Source organism: Aedes aegypti, chromosome 1, assembly GCF_002204515.2.
Source record: "Aedes aegypti strain LVP_AGWG chromosome 1, AaegL5.0 Primary Assembly, whole genome shotgun sequence".
Classification (NCBI taxonomy): Eukaryota; Metazoa; Arthropoda; class Insecta; order Diptera; family Culicidae; genus Aedes; species Aedes aegypti.
The window spans coordinates 160,072,042-160,096,640 of NC_035107.1; the positions used below are offsets into that span (position 1 = coordinate 160,072,042).

The 24,599-nt window shown below is 40.2% G+C and overlaps 1 protein-coding gene across 1 annotated transcript in view; it reads left to right on the top strand.

Annotated features, from left to right (window-relative positions):
* Nucleotides 1-19,790: 19,790 nt before the first annotated feature.
* LOC5572782 (ATP-binding cassette sub-family D member 2) overlaps nt 19,791-24,599 on the top strand; it is a 168,152-nt gene continuing 163,343 nt past the window's right edge. Inside the window, exon 1 of the mRNA XM_021852487.1 lies at nt 19,791-20,014. The gene's annotated coding sequence lies outside the window, so the exon portion shown is untranslated. The remainder of the gene's footprint in view (nt 20,015-24,599) is intronic.

The following is a 24,599-nucleotide window of genomic DNA, read 5'->3' on the forward strand; positions in this document are numbered from 1 at the left end:
AATAATTTTCACTTTTTACTGAACTACGGTAGCTGTCAGACTCAATTTTGCAACATTACCGAACAGTCCAAAAAGTCAGTAAAAACAATTACCGACTATTCAGTAGTTGATGTTTTTTACTGACTTGTCGTCAAAATCAAATCAAAACAAACTGATGCGCATGCAGGAAAGTGTCAAATGCGAATCTCCATCTGTAAAATCATCCGGCACCGGGAGACACGGCTTTGGCAACCAAACTTTTCCTGCACCTATTTTATGCTTTCTCGTGGTAAGTACCGTAATCCGGGGTATCATTGATCAGCGGGGTAACATTGATCGGAATGACTCATCTCGTAAAAAGTTCGTATCATCATTTATTGATGGAACATTTTCAAATCACGAATGGTGCTTCTCTTTCTTATATTCATAAGCTTATGTAAATGAGGATTTTTGCGAAAATTGCGTTTAATTTATGCCTAAATTTGTCAACTTTTCGAAACAATGATTTCAGGATGACACTACCGAAGATTCATGTCACACATAAGTTCTGCAAACGATATGAGCAAGGAAAATGCGATTCTTACTAAAAATGGCATCGCCGAAAACGATTTCGTTGTCAAAACTTGCATAAGTATGCTCAATTAGGCAACATTAACGAATTACTGTTAAGAATATAGAATTCCCTTAGGAAATTGCCTACCTTTAGGCGTATTTCGTGGTTCGAAGTGTTTTTAATTTTAAAATAACTCATAAAGTAAATGACTTGCAAGCGTTTGGTCTTCATATTCGGCTTCAGGGGCCATGATTTAAGTAATTAACAACATTTTCAATATTACCGAACGTTGTTTCCGTGGGTGATCAATGTTACCCCATATCAGCTAAATCAAAAACTCACTTAAAACATTTTTTTAAACATGCTTAAATCATTCAAAAAACAAAATGCAGTTTATAGTCACGAGCCATGGGTGGCAGTACTTGTTTAAAAAATATAAAATTTGCAATATTTGCATTTTCAAACGAAATATTTAAGAAATTTTCAAAAAATTACTGACTAAGTCAGTAATTCCCATCAATCAAAACACATTTTGGTTTACTGGGTTTTTTCGGTAATCGTAAAAATTACCGAAAAAACCGTAGTTCCAAAACCCAGTAAAATTTTACTGGGGTCGGTAATCTGAATTGGCTGTGTACTAAACATCTTTGCTGAAAACACCATCTTGCTAAAATATCGTTATCCTGAGATATTCGCGATCAAAATACGCCATCTGTTGGTAGAATTTCAAGTTGGGTGGTTTATTACATGCTAGACCTTGATTTATTCAACACTTTTGTCAAATACGGCAACTTTATAGGTAACCAGGATCCTGAGATATCTGTGTTCGAAAAATATCATGCTCACTAGCGCCATCTTTTGAAAGAATTCCGAATCAAGAAGATCATCACATGGTAGCCCTTGAACTACTGAACAACTTTGCCGAAAACACCATCTTTCTAAAAAATCGGGATTCTGAGATGTTCGTGATTAAAATATTGCATGCTCACTAGCGCCATCTTGTGGCAGTTTTTCTTGTTAGGTAGCTTGTCATATGTTAGTCCTTGACCTACTAAACAACTTTGTCGAAGACATCATCTTTCTAGGTAATCAGGATCTTGAGATATCGGTGTTTGAATAATTAAAGGCTCACTAGCACCATCTGGTGGCAGAATTTCGAAACAAGCAGCCTATCACATGTTAGCCCTTGACATACTGAACAACTTTGCCGAAGATATCATCTTGCTAAAAAATCTAGATTCTGAGATATTTGTGTTCGAGATGTTGCATTGCGAAATGTCCACTACATCGGTTCCCTCGGGGCACAATCCGATGGCCACAGGAAGATGAGGATGTTTCCAAAGTGTTTTTTGTCCACTGACCAATTGGTACCGTTGGACTGAAGAAATTTGCCGAAGACATCCATATATTATCTTGCCTAGCTTTGGATTTACAATCAAAACTGCTCCGCGTGTACTCAGTACACGATGCGACCGCTCGTGTGACGGGCCCGGTAAAAAAAGTTACACGAGCGGTCGCACTGGTGTACTGAGTACACGCCTAAAAACTTAGGTTAAAAACACGATTGAACGATTTGATTTGTTTTTGAACACCTGAGGATAATATTAAATTAAATCACTGTTATTAGAATCAACATTTGCCTCAGTGTAGTAAGGTAATAATCTTGGCACCACTGTATCGAGAAAAAGTCAGTTAATAAAAAAGCATTGTTCACGACGGTCACGTTTCATTTTCGGTCCGAAGTAAAAACTCCATTCCTCCGCGTTTTGAGCTATCGTTGAGCAGACATTTTTTGGTCCGTTTCGACCGGATTTCTGGAATTGGAGTTTCGTCGTGCCGTTTCGGTTAATTTCCGCTCGTGATCGATTCCGCGTCAAATTTCGCGTTTGACGTTGGATTTCAGTGATTAGATCGCAGCCGTGATGCGAATCTGAAGAATCGCCATTTTGGTTGATTGTGTCGATGTGATAGCGTTCGGTACAGCACCGAACCGGAAGTGTGAACTGTGAAGTGTTGGATTACGCGGCCATTCGGCGATCGTGTCCGTGGCATGAACAAATCGCCGCCATTTTGGCGAAACGAAGTATTCCAATACCGCTTGGCTAGAATTAGCGAAGAATTACGACTCACTACTACAGTGAAAGTGATTACGTGTCCGTGACACATGTGTTAGTGATTGCCACCGGGGCAGGAAAAAGCTCCCACAGCTAGTGTTGGAAACCGTGTTTCCAAGTGTGTGTGAGCAGAGGCTGTTCTTCGCCATGCGAAGCCTACAGCAATGACATGAGCATACCCGACCGACTGGAAAACTGTCAGCAATTCTCGCCAAGCGAGTGAGACGCACAACAGTGTGTGTGAATTAGCCCCAGCGGCTGAAAATGGGAAGGCAGTCTCGCCATGCGAGCTGTGTGTGTGAACTGATTTCGCATCAAGTGATTGCACAATGATGTGCGTGCCCCAGCGGCAAAATTGAATTGTGGTCAAGCCACGAAGAAAACACAAGTGAGATAGCGAATGATGAAAAAGTGAGAAGCTGGTCTCATCGTGTGAGCAGCAATCGAATTTAAAAACAACTGAATGTCGGAGTCCGAGACGCCGCGAGTGGTGGTTCCAAAACCACGAAGAGATATATTGAGTGCTTTGTCGGATGATATCGATGGGAATCAGATTCCTACGATTGCCCAGCAGAAAATCGCGAAGCAAGCTGCCGAAGAAATAAGAGTTATGGAGCAAAAAGTGGAATTATTGATTAATCGGCGAAGTGCGCTGATCGCAAAGCTGCTACGAATCAACGAAAGTGCGCAGCAGGAAGATGTTAACATTCACCTTCTCCGGTTGCATTTGGATACGTTGCGTAGGTGTTCAGATGAAAATGAGAAAATATTTTCCGAACTGTCGAAGGAGAATCGTGAAGAGCATCATCAGGAATATGTGAAGGTGGAAAAAATGCACGATCAGTTGTACGTGGTGTTGCAAACGAAGATAGCAAGGCTTGGTGAAGCGGATTCAAAGCCATCTAGTGCAGTAGCGCCAATTGTCCCTCAGCCGGTTTATGTTCAAGCTCCAGCTCCACAACTGCATGCCCCGTTCCCTCGGTTCAATGGGGATCCTGTGAATTGGTACAGCTTCAAAAGCCTGTTCCAAAGCATAATGAGTAAGTACCCACAGGAAACTCCTGCAATGAAAATTTTGCATCTGAGGAATTCACTGGACGGCGATGCAAAAGATAAAATTGATCAGGAGGTCATCAATAGTAATGACTACAGCCTAGCCTGGAACATACTGGAAAACGCCTACGAAGATAAGCGTTTGATTATGGATACGCATATTGATGCAATCCTTAACATCCCCAAGGTAACCAAGGAAAACCGAGGTAAGTCGATCACTAAACTTGTTGATATTTGCACCAAACACACGGAAGCTCTAAGCGGCCATGGATACAAAGTCGAGGGATTGGCCGAGCTGATTCTCGTCAACGTTTTGTATAAGAAGTTGGATAGGGAGACCCAAGAGCAGTGGGAATTAGCATTAGGATCAGGAGACTTACCAGAGTTTAGTGACTTCATGGATTTCCTTAGGGAACGGGGACGGGTATTGGTGCGGACTAGTCACCCTCAACACCAAGAGCCTCAGCAAGCAGCAGGCCAGCCCAAGCAACGGCCAACTTTCAGTCAGCGGCCAACTGCGCAAAATGTCTCCAAGTCTTTCGTCCAGACTACGAAGGAAATATGTCCTTGTTGTAAGGCCGATCATTCCATCTACCGTTGTCCCAAGTTTCAAAACCGATCCACCTCTGAGCGCAAGTCTGTAGTTGTCAAATCGAATTTGTGCTACAATTGCTTGAAGGGAAATCATCGAGTCAGCGATTGTCCTTCAGAACACACCTGCAAGGTCCAAGGCTGTGGCCGCAAACATCATAGTTTGTTGCACCCCAGCACAAATTCGTAAGGTCCTGGCCCAACGAATTCAGCGAAGAATTCAGAATCGAAGGAAGCTCAACATTCAACGCCGAAGGAGCGGTCGCAGCTTGAAAGTGTCAGTGTTCCAGAGTCTTCGAGTGCAAATACGTTGTGCGGTCGTACAGTAGCAGTCAAGAAGCACGTGTTGCTGTCCACAGCGGAAGTCTTTGTGGTGGGCAATGGAGGTTGTATCATCAAATCGCGGGCATTGTTAGATTCTGGATCTGACAGCCATATTATTACGGAAAGGTTGGCGACTCAACTGAAGCTGAAGTTGGAAAGAGTCGATCTTCCAATCAACGGATTAAACGATCTTCAAACTAATGTGAAACATCTGGTGTCTACCACGATTCACTCTCGGTTTGGCACGGACCCACAGTATAAATTAGATTTTTTGGTGGTTCCTCGGGTCACGTCCAGCATACCCGCAGTCGAGGTGGATGTTTCATCCCTGTCCCTGCCATCCACTCTGCCATTAGCTGACCCTTCTTTTCACAATCCGGGAGACATCGATCTAATTCTCGGAAACGAAATATTTTTCGACCTCGTCAAGGCAGGTCGAGTAAAACTTGGAAATAGCTCTGCGGTATTGGTAGAGACTGAGTTGGGATGGGTGGTAGGAGGTTCAGTTCATAATCGAAGCGTCAAACAACTTTCACGTGTGTGTCATTTCAATCACTTTGAGGAGGAACTCAATCACACACTATCGAAATTTTGGGAAGTCGAGTCCGTTCCATCAAATGGTCTACTTACCAAATCGGAAATTGCTGTGGAACAACATTTCTGTCGGACATGTACACGTGACGAGCAAGGTCGTTATCAAGTTCGACTCCCTTTCAACGATCTTAAGGATAAACTTGGTGACTCCTACGAGCTTGCCAAGCAACGCTTCGATAGACTGAAGGTTTCGTTGAACAAGAACCCGAACAAGCGCAAGCAGTATGAAAAGTTTATGGCCGAATATATAGAACTAGGACACATGAAGGAAGTGGATAATGTTGATGGACAAGGTTACTATATTCCACATCATGCTGTCTACAAGGCAACGAGTTCTACAACGAAGACCCGCGTTGTCTTTGACGCGTCAGCGAAATCAACAACCGGTATCTCCCTTAATGACACACTGTCAGTTGGTCCTACTGTACAGAGTGATTTGCTGACGATTATTTTGCGCTTCTGTACACACGAGGTGGTTCTTACGGCGGACATCCCCAAGATGTACCGTCAGATCCGAATGTGCCCGGAAGACTGTCTCTTCCAAAGGATTTTGTGGTGGAATGCCGATGGAGAAGAACGAACTTTCGAGCTTCAAACGGTGACATATGGTGTCGCAAGCTCACCCCATCACGCTACGCGAGCACTCATGCAATTGACAAAGGACGAAGGACAGGAGTACCCTTTGGCTGCGGCGGTTATAGAGGAAGACAGTTACATCGATGACTTCCTTACCGGAGGAGAGTCCGTCGAAGCAGTTGTCGACATCTATCAGCAACTATCAGCGTTATTAGCGAAAGGTGGATTCGGAGTACATAAGTTTTGCTCGAACAGTCTTAAGGTACTGAGTGCGATTCCGGAACACCTACGCGAGAAACAAGTCAGCTTCGAGGAGTCAGGAGTGAACAACATTATTAAAGCATTGGGACTCATTTGGAACCCAACGGATGACTATTTTGGGTTTCATGTGCAGCAACCGGAATACAGGATTTCGGTTACGAAGCGCGCCGTCTTGTCGGACATTGGCCGTTTGTTCGACCCACTCGGGTTCCTTGGCCCAATCGTCACCTTGGCCAAGTTACTCATGCAAGATATATGGCGTCTCAGCTTAGGCTGGGATGAGGTTCTTCCCAACGAGCTGCTGCAGAGCTGGAGGAACTTCCAGGAACAACTAACGTCTGTCAATCAGATCCAGAAGCGACGACTGGTGATACCAGGAAACTCGACAAGAGTTGAGTTACACGGTTACTCGGATGCATCGATGTGTGCATATGGAGCCGTACTATACATCAGAAGCATTGCCAAGGACGGAACAGTAGCTGTCAACCTTGTTGCCAGTAAATCACGGGTAGCACCACTGAAATCCTTAACGATCCCGAGATTGGAACTCTGCGGTGCCCGGCTACTCGTGGAGTTATCACAAAAGGTGATATCAGCGATGAATGTGCAGTTCGACGAGGTGAAATTTTGGTGTGACTCTCAGATTGTGTTATGCTGGCTTAAGAAGTCTCCGGCAGCGTTGAACGTGTTTGTTGCTAACCGTGTGGCAGCAATTTTGGAAACAACCGATGTCAAGCAGTGGAATTATGTTCGGTCGGAGAGCAATCCAGCCGACGTTATATCCAGAGAATCTGTTGGAGAATGAGCTTTGGTGGAATGGGTCACCTTTGCTGTGGCAACCGTATGTGGAAGCTGTCGTACTCGACCCTTTGGATGAAACAGCGTTACCAGAACTGAAACAAGCAAAGTGTTTGACAACTTCTGTGGCACAACCTAATGTGCAGTTGAACAGAATAAGCCACTACCGCAAGCTGCTCAGAGCATGGGTGTATGTGCGACGCTTTCTAACTGCAAGGTGCAATCGTCCACTAACCACACCGATAACGGCTGACGAAATGTTCGTTGCAGAGCACACAGTTCTACGGTTACTACAGGAAGAAGTCTTCGGCGATCTTCTGCACATTCTTCAACAAACGCCCATCAAACGCCATAATCTCAGCAACCTTGCACCGTTTATGGCAGAGGACGGATTGATACGAGTTGGAGGACGGCTCAAGTATTCCGCTATCCCATATGATGGAAAACATCAAGTGCTACTGCCCGAGAAACACCACGTAACAGTTATTCTCATCAGACGACTTCACGAAGATCATGCTCACGTTGGCCCTAATGGTCTGTTAGCCATCGTACGAGAACGCTATTGGCCATTGCGTGCAAAGGCAGTGATTAAGAAAATCGTATCATCCTGTCAACTTTGTGCCAAGCACCGTCCAATTCTCGGCAGTCAACTCATGGGTAATTTGCCAGAACCACGCGTCAATCCAGCGCCAGTCTTTTCTAAGGTAGGCGTTGACTATGCAGGACCATTCATGCTGAGAATGAGCCTCAGAAGTCCGAAGACATATAAGGCATATGTACTAGTTTTCATCTGTATGGCAGTTAAGGCAATTCACATGGAGCTGGTGTCAAGCTTAACAACTGAAAACTTCATCGCCGCTTTACATCGTTTTGCCAGCCGTCGTGGATTGCCCAGTGATGTGTTTTCGGACAACGGGACATCATTCGTGGGAGCCAACCACGAATTAGCAGCGTTACGAGACCTTTTCGAGGATGAACAGCATCAACGGAAGTTGGCCGAGTTCTGTTCGGCCAAAGGCATACGTTGGCATTTCATACCCCCACGTAGCCCACACTTCGGGGGAGTGTGGGAAGCTGGCGTAAAATCTATGAAATTTCATTTCAAACGAGTCGTCGGCGAAACACGTTTAACATATGAGGAGATGATCACGTTTTTGGCACGAACTCTCGCCCACTGTGCCCCTTGTTAGATGATCCGAATGATACTGCTATATTATCATCATCGCATTTCCTCATTGGCCGGTCAGCGGTGGCTCTTCCGGAGCCCTCATACACCGACGAGAAGGTAGGAAGACTCAGCAGATACCAACACCTTCAGCAGATGATGCAGCATTTTTGGGGAAGATGGTCCTCCGAGTATCTTCACCACCTACAGACCAGGCAGAAGTGGCATACCGGAGGCATCAAACATTACGAGATCGGTGCTCTGGTGTTGTTACTTGACGAAAATCTACCACCTCAACAGTGGCGACGCGGTCGCATCATTGCGGTTCATCCAGGTAGAGATGCTGTAGTACGAGTAGTCACCGTGAAGACTGTATACTGTATCGGGCGAATTCAAACGATCGGTGACAAAGATTGCAGTGCTGCCTTCGGTTGAGTCTGACGATTCAACGGGGGGAGAATGAACGATTTGATTTGTTTTTGAACACCTGAGGATAATATTAAATTAAATCACTGTTATTAGAATCAACATTTGCCTCAGTGTAGTAAGGTAATAATCTTGGCACCACTGTATCGAGAAAAAGTCAGTTAATAAAAAAGCATTGTTCACGACGGTCACGTTTCATTTTCGGTCCGAAGTAAAAACTCCATTCCTCCGCGTTTTGACAACGATGTTTTCGAACACTTTTCGTTGATTTTTTCGAAAAATTTTTCCTCTACAAGCAAGAAGAAGAGTATATCTTGGAATAGGACCAACACCCGGATCAATTTGAAGGGATTTTCAACGTGTTTTTCGACTTTTCGCAAAGTGCGTGTACTCAGTACACTAGGGCGACCGACGGTGGGTTAAATTTTTGTCAGATTTTCCGACTATATTGCCTTTATTTACTGCTTTACTCTTCGTCAATAGATCGAAATGATCCAATGGAGAAGACCTCGGTGCCACTTCACCGAACTGTGACAATCGCATGTTGCTTGTATGGATGGACCGGGTAAGATTCAGTCAGCGCTGGTTTTGCACCTTCCGGCTGCGAATTGACTCGCCTCGCCCACGATTATCCAGAACTTCTTTCGCGGCAGCACATTAACGTTCGGATGATCCAAACCTACAACTTTTGTCTGCTGCTATCTGTTGACGTCTGACATACCTTATTAGCGTATTCTTCAGATCGATACCCAAACGACCATTTATTCAGTTCAATTTGGTCAGGGCCATATTTACAATACATGGAGCGATAGCTTCCCGGGTAGAAGAGAATAGCAAAAGGATGACAAAATTCACCATAAAAATAGAATTGAATAGCAAAATTTGTTCTTTGTTTATTTGTGTGTTTGAGTGTTCGTTCGAACACTCCAAGTGCTTGCAGGTCCTCTTTCAGCCCATAGTAGGCGCGACTTCCACTGATGATGCGTCTCCGTATTTCACGACTAACGTTGTTATCAGCCGTCAACAAGGATCCGAGGTAGACGAACTCATCAACCACCTCAAAAGTATCCCCGTCTATCGTAACACTGCTTCCCAGGCGGGCTCTGTCACGCTCGGTTTCGCCTACCAGCATGTACTTTGTTTTTGACGCATTCACCACCAGGACGACTTTTTCCGATTCACGTTTCAGGCGGGTGTACAGGTCTGCCACCGTTCCACAGTTCTGCCGACAATATCCATATCATCCGCGAAACAAACAAATTGGCAGGATCTTGTGAAAATCGTAACTTGGTTATTGAACCCGGCTCTCCGCATGACACCTTCTAGCGCGATGTTGAACAGCAGGCACGAAAGTCCACCACCCTGTTGAAGTCCCCGGCGGGATTCGAACGAACTGGAATGTTCGCCCGCAATCTTCACGCTAATCTGCACACCGTCCATCGTTGTTCTTATTAGTCTTGTGAGCTTCCCGGGAAAGCTGTACTCGTCCATGATTTTCCATAGCTCTTCGTGGTCGATTCTATCATAAGCCGCTTTGAAATCGATGAACAGGTGATGCGTTGGGACTGGACACGACATTTCTGGAGTATTTGCCGTACAGTGAAGATTTCGTCCGTCGTCGAGCGGCCGTTGATGAAACCAGCTTGATAACTTCCCACAAACTCATTTACTATAGGTGATAGACGACGGAATATAACCTGGGTTAGCACTTTGTAGGCGGCATTCAGGATAGTGATCGCACGATAGTTTTCACATTCCAGTTTGTCGCCCTTTTTGTAGATGGGGCATATGACCCCTTGCTTCCACTCCTCCGGTAGCTGTTCCGTTTCCTAGATTATGACAATCAGCCGGTGCAGACAGGCAGCCAACCTCTCCGGGCCCATTTTGATGAGTTCAGCTCCAATACCATCCTTACCAGCGGACTTATTATTCTTGAGCTGGTTGATAGCATCCTTAACATCCCTCAATGTGGGGGAAGGTTGGTTTCCGTCATCCGCCGTGCTGACGTAGTCACTTCCTCCGCTGTCGTGACCCTCTGCGCCTGTGTTCTCCGTGCCATTCAGGTGTTCATCGTAGTGCTACTTCCACCTTTCGATCACCTTGCGTCCGTCCGTCAAGATGCTTCCGTCCTTATCCCGGCACATTTTGGCTCGCGGCACGAAGCCTTTTCGGGATGCGTTAAGCTTCTCGTACAACTTTCGCGTTTCTTGTGAACGATGCAGCTGTTCCATTTCTTCACATTCCGCTTCTTCCAGGCGGCGCTTTTTGCCCCGGAATAGGCGGGTTTGCTGCTTTCGTTTTCTTTTATATCGCTCCACGTTTGTCGTGTTCTTTGCTGCAGTATTGTAGCCCGCTCTGCATGCTTCTCCTCCAAAACCTGCCTGCATTCTTCGTCGAACCAATCGTTAGGGGGACTGGGGGTAGTTTGCCCACGTTAAGGAGAATAGCGATTTTAGATGCGGAAAACATAATTTTATGCTCTTTTTTAATTATGGTCGGATAGACAAACATGTTTTCTACCAAATAGTAGAAACTGCTATCCATTTTAATTTTTCTGGGGTTTATAAATTAATTTTAAAAAAATGCTTACTTAACTGCATATGTATTGTTTTGCGGGGTAAAACGCCCCGCTTGAGTTCAGCGTTAGCCATGCTGTAAACGAACGCACACAATCATGCTTGGATATGTGTTGCATACATCCGGGCGTTTGTTTAGATGTTATTGTTCAATAATAGTATACATGCTGATGCGAAAATGTGCATTTGTAAGATTCCAATTTTTGCGTAACTTCAACGTGGCATTACGTTTGGTAGAATTTGAATTCAAACGGCTGTTTTGGTGTTATGAAATAGGGGTGGGCGTTTTGCCCCCAGAGTTGATTAAAGTTTAGGTCCTTAAATAAGCTTTTTGAAGGCAAATTTTACATAAATTTTGCACGTAATACAAACTATGGCAGTGCACAAGTTGGCTCTCGGCAATAGTTTCAGAAATTTGGTTGTTTATCGACCTGAAAAATGACATTGAAAATCGCACAAAATTGCAACGAAAACAGCGAAAAACGTTTTTATACGATTTTATCGATTTGGTTGAGAAAAACACATGAAAACATATTAGGGAAAGCATTTTTATTCATTTTCTATGATCTAGGGTGAAAAAAGCATTCTAAAACACATCGTTCGTCCAAATCGATGGTGGCGCGTTTTGCCCCCTATGGGCATAATACCCTCAGTTCCCCTACATGTCTTCCTTTTCACGTACCCGACAATGCTCTCGGCTGCGTTGTTGATGGCTGCTTTTATGTTGCTCTTATACCCGTAACGCGGGTAGATAACCTTTTCGTGGTGCGTTACGGGGTAAGATCTACCAATTTGAACTCTAGTCTCATCTTGTTTGTCGGGCTATGGTAATATGTAGGGTAATATTCAAGGATTCGCGGTACAAAGTCCTTGTTACTGGCAACAGTTTCTGAAAATAATCTATTTTACCTAGCAGATGGTTAAAGACTCGGAGTTGGTCAGTCCCGAGACTACACTTGAAGCCAGGATAACAATCATGAGTATTAACTCAACAAGACTGTAAGTACTGGTAATTCAAGGACTCACGTGAATTCTGATTACTAAACAAATTTTCTTGCTTGATTCGGTTTTGCTGCTAGCATAAAGCCCCTTTTTTCTAGTATTTTTCTGGGACTAAACTAAAAGCGAAACAAGGATGTGACTAGAGTTTCGTTGCATGGTCAAATATCAGTAGTACCGATTTGGTTCCTCAGAAATTTAATCGATTATGTTTGTTGAGGGGCGCGCCTTCGCTGTGATGTAAATTTCTATGAAGGGTGTAAATAGCGGGACCTTTTCATCATAGTCGATTTGTATCAATAGAGGGATTCCACGGAGGCATGCAAGTCGATTCTGATCGACCATTTCAAAAATATCTGAAACTTTGCACAGTTTTTCAGTTCCATCTAAATCGTCATTTTCCTATATCAAATCTTCAAGTTGAGTCACGACTAACTTTTCAAAAGGGTGTATGTGAAAATGGTTTAAAAATATTCAAAAAGCTGCACAGCAAAAACGGTTCGTTCGATTGTTAGATAACTAAAGAAACAAAGTTAGACAACTAAATAAAGATTCCAAAAAAAATACACACAGTAAAAAAAAAATTTTTTTGCATTAAAAAACATCATTTTTGTCACAAAAACTCAAATATCTCAAAACCCTATCGGAATACCAACGTAATTTTTTGAGGGAAAACGGTCCATTATATTAGCTATCTACCATAAAAATTTGGTGATGGTAAACCAATAAACAAAAAAAGTTATGACATTTCAAATATTTCACAAATTTGACACTTAGTGAAATTTTTGTTTTTTTCATTGTTAATTTTTTTTAGAACCGAAGTTTGTTGCTGAATTTTTTGTTAAGGGTACCACATGAGGTTAACAAGTTGTTTTCATGATATTTTATTTAATTATTCATAACTATTATAGCATCTATTAGAAAGTTAGACGCGATCCAGTGTTGTGATCTAAAGTCTTGATAGTGTCATATTTTTTATTGTACGTAACTGAAGAAAAATTCTCTCAATAGTGTTGTAACCTTTTGATAAAAGAAACCTATAAGAAATCTAATATTGAAGACAAAAGCTACAAAAAAAGTTTTCTATACAGGTATACGACTAGTTCACCTGCAAAAAGTTTACCTCGTTGAGAACAAGGTGGGTCTATACCCAGGTGATCTAGTATACGTAAAGCAGGTCGGTTTTCTCGGCGCTGGTTTTCTCCACAACGTTAAAATCTGATTACACCTGGGTATAGACCCGCCTTGGTAGAGAATAGACTTTGTTAATCATATTTGGGAGAAAGCGAGTAACTTCAACAACATCAAAAACATGATAGGTACATACCATGAACATACTCACGAAAAAGCTAAAAATATACTACCACTATGGTTATAAAAGATTTAATTGTAAAATTTTTCTTCAGTCAAGCAAACGACACCAAACTAGTAAAAACTTAAAAGTGATTTTGTTTATTAAAATCTAACGAGCAACATGAGTAGTCGCTTTCTCAACTGTTGCAGGCCGTTTGCAGAAAAAAAGTGTTCGAAAGAGCTACGAAATCTCACCGAAAGCACCATAGATAAACTGAAAGCGGCTGGTTATGCTCCAATGTCTACATTGAATACAAATTTACGCATTTGTACGTCCTGCCGTTTAAACGTTGACAAACGGGCAATCTGTACATCATCGGTGGATCAGGTTGCAGGAAGTTCGAAAACAACAACAACTGAGGAATTACTAGATGCACCGACAACAACTGAGGAGTTACCAGAAGTACCAAGTGCAGATAGTCTTGCCACGGTACCATCAGCGACATCTGTTTCAACAAATCAATCAGAAGATGAGTGCATCCAGAAGGTCAACATCGAACGCTTCAACGAAGGGATAGCTGGAATAAAAGTGACTCCGATTAAATGGACGAAGATGGGTTACGTAAATTATCCCGAGAAAAAATACCGTGAAATCAACGAAGCTGTACGAAGAAACCTCTTCAAATTAGGACCTGAGGATGTGGAAAATACAGACTACGATGAGGTAATTATGAATATGAAGGAAAGGTTCTCGAATCTAGCCACGACAAGGAAAGAAAAATTATTGATTTTGTCGATGCTGCCAAGCTCGTGGTCTATTCAAGACGCCATTGATGAGTTCAAAACCAATAGAAATACAGCAAAAGAGGCAAAACAATTCAAAAATAACTGTCTTGCAACCAAAAATGCTAGGTCGAGTACTTCATTAACAGATGAGACAAAAGAAAAAATAATTCAATATTTTGAAGACGATGAAGTAAGTAGAGCTATGCCTGGCCAAAAAGATTATGTATCTGTAAAAAAAGATGGAAAGCGTCAAGCAATCCAAAAACGATTAATGATGACTACTTTGAAAGAAGCGTATACACGCTTCAAGGAAATTAACGAAAATATTAAGGTAGGTTTTTCCTCATTTGCAAGCCTTCGTCCAAGGCAATGCAAGCTTCTATCCAATTCAGGAACACATAATGTTTGTGTGTGCACAACACACGAAAATATTAACCTAAACTTACATAGTTTGAAAAGAATCAATTTATCAAAGGATATTAAAATGTTAACTGGTAGTCTTTTGTGTGAAAATACAACATCAAATTGCTATCTACGATCTTGTTCGGATTGTCCAGATTCTTCATCATTGGAAAATACTTCATTCGCTGAGTTTGAAGAAAATTATATTGATCAGTTATCATTTGAGCAATGGGTGACCACGGATAGGTGTGACCTAGAAACTATTGTAAAACCTGTAGATGAGTTTGTGTCATTTTTTTGCTTGAAATTAGAAAGTTTAATTCCTCACGACTTTATTAAAACAGAGCAATCCCGCTTTTTAAAAAATACGAAAAATACATTACAAGATGGTGAATTTTTAGTCATTTGTGATTTTTCTGAAAACTATAGCTTTGTATTGCAAGATGAAGTGCAGTCCCATCACTGGAACGTACAACAAGCTACAATTCATCCATTCGTTATTTATTTCAATGGAAGTACGCAAATTGAACATTTTAGTTTTATTGTAATTTCCGAAGATTTAAGACACGACTCAGTATCTGTAAATTTGTTCATTGCCAAAATGATTAACTTTTTACGCGTTGATAAGGATAAAGAAACCAGCTAGATATATTTCATGTCTGATGGAGCAGCATCGCAGTACAAAAACCGTAAGAATTTTTCGAGCCTATGTCAATTTAAATCAAAGTACGGAATTGATGCAGAATGGCATTTCTTTGCTACGTCACATGGCAAAGGTCCTTGTGATGCTATTGGAGGAACCATAAAGCGCATGGCCACAAGAGCAAGTTTAGCCAAAGAACGTGAGCATCCAATTAAAACTGCAAAAGAACTATTTGATTGGGCGAATCGCAGAAAAGAAGAAGATTTAACAAAATTATCATTTTGTTTTACTACTACTGAAGAGTACGAATTAACGGCATCAGAGCTCAGCGAGCAATATAATAACGCGAAAACGATCCAAGGAACCCAAAAATTTCACTGTTTCATTCCATTGTCAGAAAATAAAATTAAAGCAAAACTATACTCGAACTGTACTGATAATGATGCAAAAGTGTTCGATATTTTAAAAAAATTGAATAACAATAAATAAATAAATAAGTATTAATAAAATGTTTTCATGATCTCATAACGCATACCCAAATCCAAAACTTTTAAAGTTTATATATAACATTTAGAAACTCATCGATCATACTCTAAAAAAAAATATCCTGGTAAAAAAAATTTATTTTCGTGTAATCTGTTAATTCATTTTAATTTATACATATATACATATACTTATAATATTTATACATATACATAATATTTATACATATAATATACATAATACTAATGAATACATGAAAACGACTTGTTTAATTCACGCAAGGCCCTTAACAATAAAATCAGCAACAAACTGCGGTTCCCGTAATAATTTACACCGAAAAAAAAATTTTTTTTCTACTAAATGTGAAAATTGTGACATGTTTGAAATGTCATAACTTTTTTGTTTATTGGTTTACCATCACCAAATTTTTATGGTAGATAGCTAATATAATGGACCGTTTTCCCTCAAAAAATTACGTTGGTATTCCGATAGGGTTTTGAGATATTTGAGTTTTTGTGTCAAAAATTATGTTTTTTAATGCAAAAAAAATTTTTTTTACTGTGTGTATTTTTTTTTGGAATCTTTATTTAGTTGTCTAACTTTGTTTCTTTAGTTGTCTAACAATCGAACGAACCGTTTTTGCTGTGCAGCTTTTTGAATATTTTCGAACCATTTTCACATACACCCTTTTGAAAAGTTAGTCGTGACTCAACTTGAAGATTTGATATCGGAAAATGACGATTTAGATGGAACTGGAAAACTGTGCAAAGTTTCAGCTCAATAGAAAAAAATGAATTAAAAAATTTACCAAATTTTGGTGCTGTTGCTTGGAATCACTCAATATCTGACGAATCAAAACAAAAACTGTACAGAAATCGATGCTTCATTACCTATCAATGGAAATGGAGTAATGCGACATGCACTATACACTAAGGATACGGGTAATGCCACAATAGATCTAAATACTGGTCGCAGTGGCGCATCCGAACAGAGGAAAAAAAAAATGTTGCTCTAGCAGTCCTCAAGAGGGGCTTCGTCAAGCTACCTCGAGATGCTGCGCGTATGCGTCGGCGACGTTCGGTTGGGCCAGTCGCGCTAGGTTATACCGAGGCAGGCGTCGATACCGTACATTGTTGATGATGGAAAGTTTTCGGCGCAGTTTCACCATCACTAGATAGTGATCAGAGCTAATGTTAGCGCTACGATAGGTTCTGACGTCGGTTATATAGGAGAAGTACCATCCATCGATCAAAACGTGGTAGATTTGTGATTCCGTCTGCTGTGGTGATCTCCAGGTGTAACGATACGGGAGGCTGTGCTGGAAGTAGGTGCTGCGAATGGCCATGTTGATAACAAAATAACAAAGTAATAACTAAATAAGCTATTCATGAGTAGATCATAATAACGGTTATTTTAGTTTTTTGACTCTAATATCTAAATTTAGCATGATTAAAAAATAAACTTTTAGCTTTCCTGCTAAAAAACTTTTGCTTTTTGAATCTTTAATGAATATCATACAAATAGTAAAATGAATTATTATGACAAAATTTGATAATGGTTTGTTTTTATGAATGGCCATGTTGATAACAAAATAACAAAGTAATAACTAAATAAGCTATTCATGAGTAGATCATATTAACGGTTATTTTAGTTTTTTGACTCTAATATCTAAATTTAGCATGATTAAAAAATAAACTTTTAGCTTTCCTGCTAAAAAACTTTTGCTTTTTGAATCTTTAATGAATATCATACAAATAGTAAAATGAATTATTATGACAAAATTTGATAATGGTTTGTTTTTATGAATTATTTAAATAATGTTTTCAAATATCAAAATAATGATATATTTTACTATGATGGCGATGTTTGTTATTCTTTAGATATTTAATGTTTTCTGTATTTTCCCACAAATAACAAATTTCAATATATTTAAAATAATATATTTTGTTATTGATTTAATTATAATATATTTTGTTATTGATATAATATATTTTGTTATTGATATAATATATTTTGTTATTGATTAGTTATTACATTATTTTCAAGTATAACATATCAATGACAAATTTTGCTATAATAGTATGCTTTGCTATTGATGAGATGTTCAAATATATTAATAATATAATAATGGTTAAAATAGAAAGGATTGCAAAATTTGTTCTTTTTTTACCATTATTTTGTTATTCACCTCTACCCCGGCACATTTTGATTCGAATGCACGGTAAACTTTTATTTATTTTTAGCCTAGCACATATCAAATTACCAAACAACTGATAGTCCAATTAACTGTTACTTAAGTTAGAAAATTTTCCTCATGAGCTCGCAAGATTTTTTTTATCTTTATTGACGAGATTTTTAGCCCTTGGCTAGTTCATCTCGGTAAAAAACGACTAAACATCCCTCCGAAGGAAGCCGTCAGTAAAACTTGTTTTGTCCTAAGTGACCATCTCTGGGATGAGATTCGATCCCAGGTCTCCGGCGTGAAAAGCTTGTATTCTAACCACTACACCAAAAAATCCCCTTAGCTCACAAGACTTGATACATACTATATTTATAACATCCACATAAATATAGTGTGTTCAGAATAATAGTAGAGAGAGCCGATTTTCATACAAATAACTTATTTTATCGTGCTGTAAGATCTTTTCTCTATGGGCAATCGACATGAAATTTAGACAAAGAACTACAAATATGCTCAATTTCATTATCACAAAGTTTGTCGTAGCACCGATTAAAAATTTTAGCACCAGATGAAATCGCTCAAAATAATATTATTCCGGTATCCTAATATTTGTGGATGCATTTGAAGGTGAAACTAATCCCCTACACAAATCTGTTAAAAGTTTGAGAATTTATCAACAGAGTTAAAAGATATGAGCAAAAGAGTGCAAACAAGTCGTCCACGCCTTTTAAGGTGAAGATGCATCGAAGCCAAACTTCGAATTTTTAGATCACAAATCTAGAGAACCAGACAACCGTGGATGCTGAAAATGTAATTCACTGGTCACTCGCTGGTGGTGACCAGTCGATAAAATTTTCAGTGCGAACAAGAACAAGAACAAGAACAAGAACAAGAACAAGAACAAGAACAAGAACAAGAACAAGAACAAGAACAAGAACAAGAACAAGAAACAAGAACAAGAACAAGAACAAGAACAAGAACAAGAACAAGAACAAGAACAAGAACAAGAACAAGAACAAGAACAAGAACAAGAACAAGAACAAGAACAAGAACAAGAACAAGAACAAGAACAAGAACAAGAACAAGAACAAGAACAAGAACAAGAACAAGAACAAGAACAAGAACAAGAACAAGAACAAGAACAAGAACAAGAACAAGAACAAGAACAAGAACAAGAACAAGAACAAGAACAAGAACAAGAACAAGAACAAGAACAAGAACAAGAACAAGAACAAGAACAAGAACAAGAACAAGAACAAGAACAAGAACAAGAACAAGAACAAGAACAAGAACAAGAACAAGAACAAGAACAAGAACAAGAACAAGAACAAGAACAAGAACAAGAACAAGAACAAGAACAAGAACAAGAACAAGAACAAGAACAAGAACAAGAACAAGAACAAGAACAAGAACAAGAACAAGAACAAGAACAAGAAAAAACCCGTTCGAATATACTGAAATCGTGCCAAAATCGAACGTTTTTCCAGAATTCGTCAGATCTTGTCATCAAACTTTGATAATATCTAAAATTTTATTTAGATTATGTAGTAGCTTCTCAAGTAAATTTCACGATTAACCGTGTTTGAAAAATGCATCACAAAAACACCATTTTATTGAAATTGAAGTTAGTGTCGTAGAAATTTCGTTAAAGATCTAATCCAGCGAAGTCACATTTTGAATGAAAAATTGAAAAAGTTTCAATTGTAAATAATGTATGCATAATATTTTGGATTGTAATGGTTTCCCAATATTGCATTTAATTTCCTCTTATGCATTTGTTTTTTTTTATTCATACATTGCTTGATTTATCTGCAATCGCTGTATCATCATCAAAAGGCTATCCACCCTAGCTGCATTGCAACTACGATTACCCTTAGAAACCGAGTCTGCGCACAAGATGAAATCACATATGCTGTAAATGAAACACTGTAGCCAGCTGTCTCAGTACTCGTCTCCAATTCATACACAGACAGCGAGCTTCGACTTTGAATATTACGCTAGTTGCTCGAGAACCGCGGAAGCAAGCGATTCATGCTTATCATCTTTTTACGCCTTCCATACGCACTGATTCTCGGTCGAGACAGGGTTATTTTATTACACTCCTCGCTTGTATTTATAATACCATGACGCATTTACAGGAAACGATAGATATCTTAAAATTATACGCTCGGTGTTCTAGTGAAAAGTGATCTCCTTCCAAAGTGTCGCGAAACATCGTAAGTGTGTTTTGAAACCTTGGTGTAGCGAAGCGAAAATAATAATCACAGAGGCAATCCAATCAATGATTCGCAAGGAAGTTGCATTGAAAGTCTGTGCTTGCATCGACGATGTGAGATGTGTTGCCTGCAATGACATAACCCTGCAGCGGAAAATAAGCTGAGTGTCTCCAGCAGTGTTTGTACGTCTGCTGTGTGTACTAGTTGGCTTTTGCATAGTTGGTTGATGCAGTTATTTTTTAAACCCTTTTTCCCATGTTATGTCTCGTGCAGATGTTTGTACATTAGGGTGTTCCAGAAAAAAATCAATGTTCCAAAAGTCATGGCACTCAACTCCAGAATTCAAAGCATATCTATTTATAGAACTTTCGTAAAACATATAAACTTGCTAAAAATTAAATTAGAGGTTAAATCTAGTATTCATTGGGAATTTGTTCTACGTCTCGATCTCTCCCTATCTCGATGGTCCTTCCGATATCGAGATGTGGAGAGTCGACTGTATGAACATTATGGAACATTCGTTGAATTATTATTTTTTTTTGTCTACAGAACTTCTTACAACTTGTAAAAATCGTTATGTGTAACATATTTGTTAAATATTCAATTGAGAACATGTGTACGATTTCTTATACTGGTTTGCTGAGAAATCATTTACCTAATATAATTTTCCGAAAAAGATGCACAAAATGTAATATATGGTAATTTTTATCAAATATGATAATTTTTTATAAATCTTTATGGCAGAACCGCTAACTGATTCTTAAGAAAGTTTATATGCCCTACAAATTGTTACAAATAAGCATTTATTTGATTCTAGGGTTCTTGACATTTCAGACAATGATTTCTGGGACACCCTATCGTACCCTCTCTAATACAAACATGCTGGCCTGACATAACATCGCTTGATAGTGCCCATTCTAGCGCAATGATGCCGGCCGCGACTCAGTGTTGAAGCTTCTCGACGGCAATTGGGAGCGAGGGAGTTATTTACGTTCTATCCAGCAAATGGGACAACGCAACAAATGATCGCATCACAGAGTCACATGATTTGAATGTGTTTGCGCCCTCGCATATACCTTTTGTTTCCAGCATTTGGAAGCTTAACCACCTCAATCGTTCTGTACACTAGACTTAAAAAATAATCTTTCATTCAGTCTCGATGGTGTTACTGATTTTAGGGTTAATTAACTCTCTTAAAGATAGTGTATCCGTTATTTACGATATTTGAATTAAGAACATTTATTAATACTATATTCAAAAATTCCTTCGATCTAGTAAAGATTTCAAGAATCATTCAAATTGGACAAATACAACCATCAGGGCTGGATTCACCAATGTAGAAGCCCGGGACCTTGTGGGGCCTGTGCAGTTAGGTTTTTTGATGCTATAGAATGAGCTGAAAGACAATTTTTCTAAAAACGTTCAAGGCTTTTTCTCCTTTTTTCTGGTATTACATCTCAATTGAAACAGAGCCTACTTCTCAGTTTAATGTTGTTTTGAGCATTTCAGCAGTTATTAAACCGTAAAGGCCTGAGAGAAAAAAAATTCTCACCGCTCAGCGAATTTCACTTATTATTTTTTAATTATACTCGTACACATATCTAGTTTCTAAAAGTGGTCAAAGGATCTCGGGAATGTTCCTGTGGCCGGAGTTATTGCGGTGGGTCACTGGGTCAGGTTGGGTGAAGGGTTTTGTGCCTCTGTTCCCCTGAAGGTAGGCAAATTTCAAGTCACAGACGATTTCCAGAATCGGCTATAATGTGGCCACTATATCCAAAGAGTTTTAAAATTAACGCATCAGCGTAAACCTTCTGATGAACGATTAAATAGGATAACAGGATGTCTCCTGCAAAGGACCATTTTCGGGTCCCCGGGACGCTTCAAATTGATAAAGTCAACAATTTGTATCTAAACATCTGTTAAGCTTATAGGAACGCATTTGATCTCTACTTGTAGATAATCAAAACGGTTTAGTATTAAACAAATCTCGAGCCGGTTCTTCAGGGTATTAAGTCCGAGAACCACACCCGGTACATTATAAACGCTGCAAAACTATTTATTTCTAATGTTGAGTATCAGATCTTAATGATTTATGCAAATTAAAATGATTGCCATTGGAAATAAATAAAGACAACTTGGCATGTTCCAAAAGAACGCCTTTTTTACCCGACTTGACCCAGTGACCCACCGAAATAACTCCGGCTATAGGAATATTCCCAAGGCCACCTCTACAAGCTAGATGTGTGTACCAGAATACTGTCAAAAAATATTTGAATCCGTTAAGTATTCGCTGAGCGGTTAGGGTTTTAGTATTTTTGCTTTCACCTGGCCTATACGGGTTAACTAAAGCTTTCCAGGCCAATTGACTATTTGCATGTGTGTCGTATGGCAAGCACGAATTTACATCTTTACTTTGAAAAGTTTAGAAAACTTTTAACCTGAAAAGACGAGGATCTGGCAGGACCCGATCCCACGACTCTTAGTGGGAGCAGGTCGTTAGGTCGAGGGCCATTAGACCGTAGTTTGTTCGTTGAAGAGGTGATCTCAGCGTCATGTTATTCCAAAGGACTCGGGGCTGCACATTTATGTTGACTTGCTCCAGCAGGGCAGTGCAATTTATGTGTCCTTGCAGGATATCGGTAATAAACAAAGCTCTAGCTGCATCTCTGCAGACGGACCGGGGTCCCAGGCGAATATGTTGGCAACGGCTTCCATAGCTTGACAGCCGATAGGGATTCAACCATGGTAGTCTTCGCAGTGCAAATCTCAAAAATCTCCTTTGGATTTGTCCAAACTACCGTGCAGTAGTCTAACTAAGACGGAACGAGACAGAGAGCAGTAGAGCGATTTAAGCAGTAATATAAGGCCTAGTATTTTGGAAGCTTTGTCGACGACAAGTGAGATGTGCCGCTTAAAGTAGAGTTGGATATCCAGAATAACTTCCAAGTCCTTAATTTGATTAACACTCTCTATGTCCTGACCGAATTAGGCATACTTGTGGGCAATTTTGTCTTTTTTGAGCGAGAACGATATCACTGAGCATTTTTAAGGATTAACATCCATCTGGTTTATATGGCACCAGTCGGCAAAAATGTTCTGTTGAAGTTGAAGAGATCTGCAGTCATCAGTTGAGCGAATACGAAGAAAGAGCTTCAGGTCATTTGCGTAAGAAAACCGTAGTCTTTTGATCACCAGATTGACATTGTTGAAGTAAATCAAGTATGAAAGTAGTCCCAGGTGACTTCCCTGTGGGATTCCAGATGTGACAGTAAAAGTAGGCGATCAGATGTCTCCTAAATCGACGATCAGATGATGACCGGTAAGGTACGATAGAAAACCATTATAAATGGCTGCCGTTGATTCCCAGACTATTTTTTTTTTTTTTTATTTGTTTAACGACATTTTACACCAAAAGGTGCATTCATGTCGGGCGGAAAATATTACAAAAAAGTACAATTCAATATTTTTTCAAATTGGCTATAATCTCCTTTTGTCGCTTTGAACGCTTATTGAACTTAAGAATCCATCCATCAATGTCCTCCGGAGCTGGATCAGGTCCTGAATCGTCATCGTCTGAATTTTCCATTTCAACGTCTCGGTTATCAACTTGACTCGACGCATCAGTTGAGTTTGCTGCTCCTATAGTTGGTCTTTTCTGTGGTGGTGGATAATCTAGCGAGCTAAGTGATCCGCTGTTTGTTTGTTGCTGTCGTTTTTTGTTTCGCTCTTCCTCTGGGTTGCCACACATCATCTGCTTGTGGTTGTCAGCTACACTGCATGCCTTGTCGGCTGGTTGTTGATTTTGCTGCGCTGGAGGGGCAATACATGAAGCTTCTATTGCTGATTCTACCTTCTCTTTCTCGTTTGCTGCTGCTTCTGAGCACTTTAGCTTCGGGTGTGCCTTCCTTTCGCACTGGCGGCAAGTGGGTATCTGCGTGCGGTAAGATACAGCACTGTGTTCGTTTCGAATCCGTATGAATGACGGAATGTGCTTTTCGAGTTCGATTCGCACTACTCGAACGCCGTTGGGAATGCCAGGAAAAAACTTTTTCCACAACTCGCGTGCAACGGACTTTACCTTCCCATATGCGCTCATATATTCGGCGACTACTTCATTGGGCATACTTGGCGGCAGATCATGTATGCGAACGTTTGTTGCTGTGTCTTCTACGTAGACCGGTATATTGTATTTTTTCTCCCCGGCTGTCATTGAGTGCTTGAGATTGTGTGAAGAAGCTACGCGTTCTGCTGCTTCTAAACTGCGCATTTCGATGAGGACACAATTTCTGATGGTGTGTCGTTGAAGGTTTTTGATAGATGCCATCTCAATTTCCAGACTGTTTCTGAGAAACTTCTCGATGTCTCCAGCGTTAGGTTTAACTGGTAAAACACTGAAGTCGATCACCAGTGTGTTTCTTCGTGTGGAGGTCATTGTTAGCGTGGTTAACAATGCACGGTATCACTGGCTGCTATGCAGCAAAAAGACGACCAACTCGATCGAGCGACGGCTGACAACTTCCCCAGACTATTTAGCTTTGCGGTGATTTAATTTGTGGAAAGCAGCTGTCATCCCCCAGTAAACACA